This window comes from Cydia splendana, chromosome 19, assembly GCF_910591565.1.
Source record: "Cydia splendana chromosome 19, ilCydSple1.2, whole genome shotgun sequence".
Lineage (NCBI taxonomy): Eukaryota > Metazoa > Arthropoda > Insecta > Lepidoptera > Tortricidae > Cydia > Cydia splendana.
In genome coordinates this window covers 12,700,381-12,708,949 of record NC_085978.1, presented here as the reverse complement: position 1 = coordinate 12,708,949, position 8,569 = coordinate 12,700,381, and the positions used below count along the sequence as shown (strand labels likewise).

The 8,569-nt window shown below is 34.9% G+C and overlaps 1 long non-coding RNA gene across 1 annotated transcript in view; it reads left to right on the top strand.

Moving 5' to 3' along the window:
• Window positions 1-2,509: 2,509 nt before the first annotated feature.
• The window catches only part of LOC134800123 (uncharacterized), a 202,404-nt gene continuing 196,344 nt past the window's right edge, over window positions 2,510-8,569 (top strand). The window contains exon 1 of the long non-coding RNA XR_010145507.1: window positions 2,510-2,583. This is a non-coding gene — a long non-coding RNA (uncharacterized LOC134800123). The remainder of the gene's footprint in view (window positions 2,584-8,569) is intronic.

Sequence of the window (8,569 nt, the reverse complement as noted above, 5' to 3'; positions counted from 1 at the left end):
GTCCCCATACAACGGTGTGCAGTAACAAAGCAGCTATAAGTATTTCATTGATGCCATTCCAGATGTTTAAATCGGTTACTATTGATGCTGACTTTACTTAGAAGTATGTAGTTCTATTTCTAGTTATGTGATTGAAAAATGTAAATCTTCCGCCTACTTGTGACATTATGTTATGATAGATAAGAAAAAAACAAGAATAAAGCTATCACAAACTAGGTACAACCTAGATGTTGTACCGTAAAACACTTTTACTGAACTGTGACGCGGAGGGCAAAGTTATATTGAAAGGGCAATGTTATAATGTTTGACGGTACCGATATTACCGATAACAATTGCCCCATCTTGATCCTTGGGTCAAAAGTGATTATCGTACACATACGATTATTGTTCGAACACAATAGTCGATTATGAAATCTGTTCGATAATCGAATCGGTGCGTGATTCGCCGGACCCGCTATCATCACGTTTTCTCTCGATTAGTGAAATAAAGTTCTATACAATTATTACGATTCTCGGACACGATCCGATTGTGTTTTCGATTTCGATTATCAATTGCAACGACGGGCCGTTTAGGGTCCATTGGGGTTACTGGGGTATCAGGTAGTGAAAAATAAAGCAGGAGAAACAGTAAACTTGCAGATAAATTTTGCAAATGTCACCTACAAATTTGGTAGGTAGTTACTTATAGTCCAACAAGAAATTGTAGAAAATTATTGAGGGCGCACTATACCAGACTTTAGCAAATTTGGTCGCGCGGTAATCTACATATAGGTACGTTTTCATTATGGGGTATTCTTATTTAGAATAAACCTAAGGACGTTCTTGTAACTATCAAATAAATTGCACAAAAATGAGGAGCTTTATAAGGTAAACTTAAAGTCATTGGCAATAGAGGTGACAGCAGGGTGTCATCTATTGGGCATTAGCATGTCGAGCACTAGTACGTTTACCTTATAAAGCTACTCTACCTTACTCGTATTATAATTTGAAGATAGTAAAACGGCAGAAACTTTGGTCCGATTTGAATAATATAGCAATAAAATATATTATTGTGTTGAGTTCGCGGCCGTTACGCCCACAAAATATACTCGTATACTTATGTCTATTGTTGCATGAGAACATATACATATGATAAATCAGATGATTATTTAGGTAGGTACACTTAGAGCCAAAAATGTATCTGTATGCAATGTAATAAATACTGCGATAAATAAATAATTTATTCATTTCCACAGCACACATGATAGGTATTTATTACATAAGAAGATTTATTAAAACGCAGTGGCGGATTTCCCTTAAGGCCCAGTAGGCCCGGGCCTAGGGCGGCCAGATATTAGGGACGGCAGTCTATATGGTGGGTCCTGAGAAAGGGGCGGCTAGTACATACTTACCATAGGGTCTGGGGCCTAGGGCGGCAAAGACTGCAAATCCGCCACTGTTAAAACGAGGAGTGCAACTTAAAATAAAAGGAAAACAATGGTACGAGGACCACACTAAAAGTTTTGCGTGCAAATAAAACCTTTTAATTTTATAATACTGGACTGTGACTGGAGTTGAGGTGGTGTCAACTATTAGGCATTAGCATGTCGAGCACTGGGGCGTTCTTTTAAATAACATAAACGATGAAATAATACGTGAATTGTTCACCTAGAGCGGGCGGCAACCTTTTAGCAGCCAAGGGCCACATAGTAATTAACGAAGTTGACGCGGGCCGCACTTTGTTAATATGTGTGACTTTATCAGGCATTGTCGTTTGACAATATTACATACAAAATAACCAGGGTGCTCGCGGGCCGCAAGTGAGAGGTTCGCGGGTCGCCTGTTGCCGACCGCTGACCTAGGCTATTTAGTTACGTATTCTTTGACATTCAAAGGTTATAGCATCTTTTTATGCTTTGAACGATAAAATAAAATTTAACACACCATAAAGACATCAAGCCGTGAAATGGCTTTTGTTGCGCAACTCTGATAACTTTATGTATCTTTTTATTACACACATGCTTTTATGCTGAATTCTGGAACCCAATTGCGATTTAACAACGTTACGTTTTTGATCTTATTTTGATACGACCTTGAATTAGCTCACGCTGATTGGTGCATGCGAAATGAAGTGAAAATCGTGAGATGCGCCACAATCACCACTACGATAGTCAAGGTCGTATCCAAAATCCAAACCAGTTCAAAACTGAGCGTTTCTTTTATTTTTTGTAATTTTTATATATTGTGACCTTATTTGCCACTTTTCTAGTCAGGATCGCGAGCCCTTTTCATCCTTATAGGAGAAAAAAAGTGTCCTAAAATTTCCATACATTTTTCAAACTTACCTTTTTGTTACCGCTATACAAAGTAGGTACATATGGGGAAATGGTAGCACAATAGGAAAGAAACTGGGACATTTTTTTACCCCATTAGGATTTTGAAAATTGTTGAATTAGAATCGATTTCCTGCAGCGGGTATCATAGTCGCGTTACTCGCGTTTTTATCACCTGTCATGTCATGCGTCACTTTCGCACTTACATACTTGTTAGAACGTGACAGGCATGGTGACAAATGATAAAGAGCCCTCCTGTAGGGCTAAGATGGTCGGCTCTTTATCATTTGTCGCCATAAAAATGCGACCATGATACCGCTCCTGGGTGGTATTCCAGTCTATGTAACTGCATTTTACTCGTAGCACTTATGGATACTATAGGTACAGCTGCCCTATCGAGTTATTATGTAAATTCAATGCACATATGCTATCTTAATTGACCTATCTTATTGAATGGGCTTGAGTAGAACCACTATGCTTTATTAATGTGGGCCCTTACGGGTTCTTTTTAAGTTAGGTATATCTATATGTCTCTTTCCAGGGTACTTATCACAGTGTATGTATTAGTCGACGTCAAAGATTATGTTTACACTTTTTCACCTAACTCCTTTGTAATAAGGCCAAAAATGTAAGTATTGGTTAAGAGTTAAACCTGCTAAATCCATTTTTGAAATTTATTTATTAATTTATGTAAGTAGGTACATAAATATGTACAGGTACAAAATGCTGTATTTTAAAAATGGATTTAGCAGGTTTACACTTTTAACTAACGAATATTGAATTGAATAGTTTTTAATAACTTGAAAAATAATTACAATCGGTCCAATTTACTTCGCCAAAGTACCAACACCCGGTCTTCCTAAAACATAAATGCACCTCATTTAAAAGTCTAAAACACTGCATTGTTCATCCCATGCAATTATCAATGATTGGCATACATTATCGGCGGCTCGGGTACTCTAATTAGGTGCAAGGAAGTATGGCTTCCTATTATTTTCAACACGGAAAGCTTTCATGTTTTGCGAAAAGTTTAAGCAAATTTAGATCTTGTTCCGTAGAATTATGCTTTAAAATGCGAGTGTAAATGTTTAAAGTGTATGGTTTTTTGTTGTCAGAAGAAGTAAATTGATTTTATGATGTAATATGTACTTATACGATTGATTTATGTTATAGTTTCAAATGTCAGATGTACTATCTATATTACAAGATGCAGTAAAGTAAGAAATATTATATGTCGTAGTCCTAGGCTTTTAGTCAAACATTTCAGTTTCAAGACAATTTTTTATATAAGTCTATTTTTTGCATAAGTCGACTTTTACCGTCATCATCACAATATTCTAACGAGCTCAAACTCGAACAAACACAAAAGAGCCTGCGTTTAAAGTGAATAGGCATGTAAAATTTCAGTTTAATCGGATATCAGGGGCCCATTTCTCGAACAATATTAGGCTAATATTATTAGTGTGTTGTCATGGAAACCCATACGATTTGACAGTTTTTGGACTAATAAGTATTAGCCTAATACCGTTCAAGAAATGGGCCCCAGCAAGCGAATCGAAGGTTTAATACTTTATCGATGTAAAAACATTAATCAATGGAACAGTAGAAAAACTATTATATCTACGAATATCATACTTCATCTTTTGACAACGCGACGCGATAAAATAAGCTGACAAAAGATCTTCTCACGCGCGACAGCTGTATGGTAATGAGCTGACATATTGTTTTTAAATGGCGGCTCGCATCTCACACTTTCTTTTAATGAGCCAATTAGAGACTTTTGTATTATGGTAGATGAGTGAAAAGATTTTAGTGGTATTAATAGATTATATGATTTAAATGTTTTTATTTTCGTGACTTTCAATTATGCAATGCAAGTAATATGTACCTTGAGTTGGTATCTGAAGTGGGATGGATTTTTTTATGATGTAAATGCCGTATTTCATGTGTCTATCATGTTCTGTTTACCGTATTTTCTATCCACCTGGCGTGATTTTGACACCAATAAGGGGTGTAGCCCCAAACTCAATACTGCATAAGACACACTGTGTGGTAAAAGTGATAAAACAGTCAATGACTAAATGATAGAGTTAGACCAACAAAAGTCTACATCGATTTTATTAGCCCACGCAGTGCAAGTGTTATTTATACGTCATAATTTCATAGAAGTTTGACGTTTAAACTGACATTGAACTACGTGGGCTATCAAAATCGCTGCAGACTTTTTTTGGTCTAACTCTAAACGGTTTTGTTTCTAATCTCTATTAGAACTAAACTAAAAAATGTCATATAAAACTGCTAATAACATTTTGTCGATTACAAAGCACTAAAACCACAATGTAATATAATCACAAATGTAACAAATCACCGCAAAATAACCTTTTTAACGTGTTAACTGCCGCGTTAACCCTGGCAATGCCGCATTAGGTTATAATGGCCTACAACGGTGCAATGTTACTATTCCCTCGCTTATTTGGCTTTTCTCATACGATTCCATGGCGTTACGATCGTTTTAAAATAGTTTAAACTTTGCTTTGTTGCTAATTTAAGACTGCAATTGTACTTAAATAATGTTCATATATATGGTCAAGCAAATCTTGTCAGTAGAAAAAGGCGCGAAATTCAAATTTTCTATGAGACGATATCCCTTCGCGCCCTAGCCTACATTTTTCAAATTTGCCGCTTTTTTCTACTGACAATATCTGCTTAACCAGCTTTACCTATAGTACCTATACTGTAGCATTACAGTAGTAGAAGTAGTTCGTTATATGTAAAACAAAATAGGTAGGTACCAGTTAAAATATATGTGCCTTTACATTAGGAAAAGCAACTACAAAGGTGACTTTTTCTACCGTATACACTGACCTTTATAAACATATCTGGAAACCGAGCTTTGATTGGTACTAAGGTAACTATAATTATAGAATTATAAGAAATAAATAATTTTAACGAGCTTATAAAAACACAGGAAAACGAGTTTGCTTACGAATAAAACCCAGTTACGAGTTACGAATAAAGCTCCTATTCTGTACATTTCATGGAAATCGATAGAGCCTTTGTTTACCTATTCATAAGGAGAATTTACTAAGTAGGAACCATAATGCTAACAATAATACATAATTTACAATTCGCTGATGCAAGGATGCAGTCGGCCAATAGAAGCTCGCAATAAAATAAATGTGACGTTCCACGGGAAAAGGTACCTTATGAGGGTTTCTAGTTTCGGAGATATGAAATGTTTTGTAAAGAGGTGAAAAAATTCTCAATTTTTTTTTATTGTGTGATCTGAAACCTTAATGCGTAACGTTTGTTTACCTGTTTTTATTTTTGTTATAAGTTAGTTATAAGCCTAGTAATGTCGTCTCAGAGTTTAGTAGAAAAGGTACCTTATGGAAAAAAATATTGAAAATTCCCAAAAAAACTAGTCAATACGGGAAAAGAAGTTTGGTAGAGAACTGTATTAGCATTCTGCAAAACTAATTTGATAAGTTCAGTTCTGGTTGGGGCGCCTCGCAAATATTATAACCGTACATCGACCGACATCACAAATCCAAGTAGCCTGCTATTATACCAAAGTTACTCTCGTCAAGTCTTTCTTAACTAGAATAATCTTCATTTGGTTTGGTCGCATGCAGTAAATCAGCCATTGGTTTGCTGAAAAATGCCAATACCCGACGCATTACCTTATGGAATATCTGAGGTCATTGAACCTCAATGCCGCTTATCTTCAATAGCAACCGAAATATATTATTGATAAGAAATAGACGATTTATACCAGGTTAACCCCAAAATATTATTAGTTTATCCTAACTGTTCCATCATCATCATCATGCCTCATCATGTAACTTAATCACAAGGTACCTTTTCATTACATACAAATTATTGGTCTTTTTTAAGATTATTATGACGAAGAACTAATTAAATTTGGGGCAGTTTAATGTAAATTATCTAAGTCAGAAAATAAAAAGTAGTTCCGACATTGTTAAAGCAACCTGGAAAGTTATAAATGTGGAGACTGGTCGCTCGAAACATACAATTAAAGAACTTAAACTAAACATTGATAACAAAATTATAGATTCCAATTTAGAAGTAGCTACAGAATTTGAAAAATTTTTCACCGAGGTACCAGTATCCACAACTAAGGATTTAAATTCATCAACCTCATCTGCTGTTACATTATTAAAACATAACGCTCCAGAGTGTTGTGGAGACCTTCATTTTGAACATGTTTGTACCTCAGATGTAATAAAGGCGTTTAAATCAATTAATGTCAAAAAAACTAATGACCTCTGGGGAGTCTCTGTCCATGCTGTCAAATCCTTAGTAGAAATTGTAGCGCCTGACTTGGTAGTTATATTTAACAACAGTGTTGATTGCGGCGAGTTTCCTGATCTAATGAAACATAGTAAAGTAATTCCTTTATTTAAATCTGGTAGCAGCTCTGACCCCACTAACTTTAGACCGATATCTGTGCTACCAACATTTAGCAAGATTTTTGAAAAATTAGTTCTTTCTCAATTAATACGACATTTTAACGTTAATAATTTGATGCATAATAAGCAGTTTGGTTTTACACGGGGTCGCTCAACAACCGATGCTGGTGTTGAGCTAATTAAGCATATTTTCGATGCCTGGGAGGAGTCACGAGATGCTTTAGGTGTCTTCTGTGATTTATCTAAGGCCTTCGACTGTGTTTGTCATGAAACATTAATCAGGAAACTTCATTATTACGGAGTTAGAGGATCGGCACTGAATTTACTTAAGTCCTACTTAAATGGTAGAATACAAAGGGTCGATGTGAGTGGACAGCGATCACCTGGGTCATTGGTCTCTATGGGTGTACCACAGGGGTCAATATTGGGGCCTTTCCTGTTCCTTATCTACATAAATGACTTGCCATTCCTTGTTAAGACCCACCATGATATAGTATTGTTTGCAGACGACACCTCACTTATTTTCAAAGTCAAACGTCAGCAACAAGCTTACAATGATGTAAACAATGCTATTTCAAAAGTAGTAAATTGGTTCAATGTTAATAATTTACTGTTAAATGAGAAAAAGACCAAATGTATTAAGTTTGTCACTAGTAGTAACGTAAGGCATGTACAAACAAGTGTCATTGTGAAGGATGAGGAATTGGAATTAGTTGATAGTACAGTTTTTCTTGGAATAACTTTAGATTCTAAACTCCAGTGGGGTCCCCATATTGCTACTCTTTCGAATAGACTGAGCTCTGCAGCTTTTGCAGTGAGCAAAATCCGTCAGTTAACTGATGTGAAAACAGCTCGATTAGTATATTTTAGTTACTTCCATAGCATTATGGCATATGGTATTTTACTGTGGGGCGGTGCTTCAGAGATAAATACCATTTTTGTTCTGCAGAAGAGGGCTATTCGAGCAATATACAAAATGAACCATAGAGACTCACTTAGAGATAAATTTAAGGAAATTGACATAATGACAGTGCACTGTCAATACATTTATGAGAATATTCTGTATGTACATAAAAATATTGTAAATTTTAGGAAAAATTGTGAAATTCATAATATTAATACTAGAAATAAACATAAGCTCGCAGTGCCCTTCACTCGGCTCCATAAAATTAAAAAATCATTCATGGGTAATTGTGTAAGATTTTATAATAAACTTCCAAACCATATTACTGAATTATCTATTAATAAATTTAAGAATTATGTAAAGCGTAAACTTATTTCTAAAGCTTATTATACCACACAAGACTACATGAATGATATTACAACGTGGGATTAATTGTTATTCGAAATGATTATTTATTTATTAGGTATATTTGATTATTGATGAGGAAATGGATATTCCGATGTAATACTATCTACTTCTTTTGTTACTTATGCTTTTTTTTGACATTTAGATTTTATTCTAGAAATTCTAGACTAGTATTTTTTTATACAATCTTTTTAATGTTTGACGATCCTTTTGTGAAATTTTTAGAGTTAAATTTGATATGTATAATAATCCAATTTTATTATGGCATAATACTAACATCAATAAATTGCTCTGATAATTAGATTAAGATTAATTACGATTCATAAGAGCTTGTTGCTAGGCCTACATGAATAAAGTAAATTTTGTTTGTTTGTTTGTTTGTTTGTTTGAATTAATATTTTCTATTCATAAAAGATAAACTGTAATATGTGACGTCCCACGGTCAAAGGTACCTTATGGCGGGTATGGAGTTATGCATACCCCAGTAATCTACAATAAATAAGCTATCGATAACA